A 1,733-nucleotide genomic window follows, 5' to 3' on the forward strand; every position below is an offset into this window, starting at 1 on the left:
CGGGGCCGCGAAGGGCCCGCGGAGCTCGCCCAGGAAGAGCTCGAGGAAGCGGCGGTAGCTCTTCTCCTCCGCGCTGCCGCCCGCGGCCATCGCTCCGCATTCCCGGCTGCCGCCGCGGATCAGCACTGCGCCCGCAGAGAGCTCCCGCCTCCGCCCGCTCCCCGCTCCCCGCCCCCCGCCTGAGGCGGCTCCTGTCAGCGCGCGGGGCGGGGCGCGCTCGCCCAACGGTCCCGGCGGCCCCAACGGACAGTCGCTGAGGGGCGCCGCCCCCGCCCCCGCCGCGGACACCGAAGGGACGCTGAGGCACACGGGACTCTTCAGCAAGGCTCAGGGGGGACCCGGTGGCTGTCCATAAATGCAGCAGGGTTGTTTGCCAGAGCGCCCGAGGGATGACCAGGACCACTGGCCATAAACTCCTCCAAGACCGTTTTAGGCTGGACGTAAGGAAATAGCTTGCCTGGAACAGACTCCCCCCAGAGGTGGTGCAAGCACCTACTCCGGGCTCTTTTAAGAAACGTGCGGGATCCTTTGACCCTCTAGCTGACTTCCTGCACCTGGGGCGGGGGCTGGACCCGATGATCTTCCGAGGTCCCTTCCAGCCCTGATGTCTATGCCAGCCCTAGGACACCGGCACGAGCTCCCCGCCCGCTGCTGCCGCCACGCCCCTGCTGCCAACACCGCTGCCACCGCCTGTGGGCAGTTGCCGTACCCCCCCAAGCCTCCAGGGGCACGCCGCGTTCATGATGCCTTTTATTAGACCAACAGAAATTGAAAAAAAAATAAAAATATTGGCCACCGCCAATGCTGCCAGTGGCATCTGGAGGCAATTGCCACTCACCCCCCCTGCAGCTGAAGCTGCCAGTGGCATCCGCGGGTGGTCGCCACTCAGCGGTCGCCACCCCACTTGCCACAGCCGCCTGCACGCGGTCTGGGCTTGCCACCGCCATGCCACCGCCACCGCTTGCAGGTGGTCACCATGCCCCCCCAGCCTCGGGAGGCACAAGGCATTCATGTCGGTCTGAGATGAAAAGACCAACACCATTTTTCTATTACACCCATTTTTTTGCAATTTCTTAGTTGGTCTACTAAACGGGATCATCTCTGAACCAAGAGCTCTAGATTTAGGCATTACTTTTTGTCTCAGATCAACACGGCTACCAAATACATGGCAGGAGGCTAGGCATTTTTGGGAAGATTTAGTGGGGTTTGGAGTCACGGCAGAGCTGTGGTGTTCTGGGAATCATAATCGAGGCAAGGATTGCGCTGGGTCTTGGCCCAGCCGCCTGATTGGGATAGATGTAGGCAAGCATTGGAAGGTGAAGCAGCCTTCATCCAGTCTGTGCTTCAGTGAAACCAGTGCAGTCAAGCCAAGAAAAGATTCCCACTCCCAATCCTTGCCTCTTTCAAGATTTGAGTCGCATATATGAGTTCGGCCTCCGCATGAGATGGTCTGGCAAAGCGGGGTTCCTGGTGGGGCAGTAGCACATGGAGCACAACTTCAGACTTGCCTCCAGTCAGCAGGACACAAACAGCAGCTGATTGGTGGCTGCTGTCAAATAAATCTCTCCCATTTGCCAAAAGCACGTTGATTTGTTTTGTTCCTTGCAACTGAAAGGCTACTTTCAGAGGCATCGGGTCCATAAATATCCACAATGAGCAGGTATATTTGTCAGGAAAATTAAAAATAACCCCAGCACAAGGGAAAGGAGTGAGATCCCCAGTGTCAAATGTAT

Source organism: Crocodylus porosus, unplaced genomic scaffold (genome assembly GCF_001723895.1).
Source record: "Crocodylus porosus isolate Cpor-Errol unplaced genomic scaffold, CroPor_comp1, whole genome shotgun sequence".
In the NCBI taxonomy this organism is placed as follows: Eukaryota; Metazoa; Chordata; order Crocodylia; family Crocodylidae; genus Crocodylus; species Crocodylus porosus.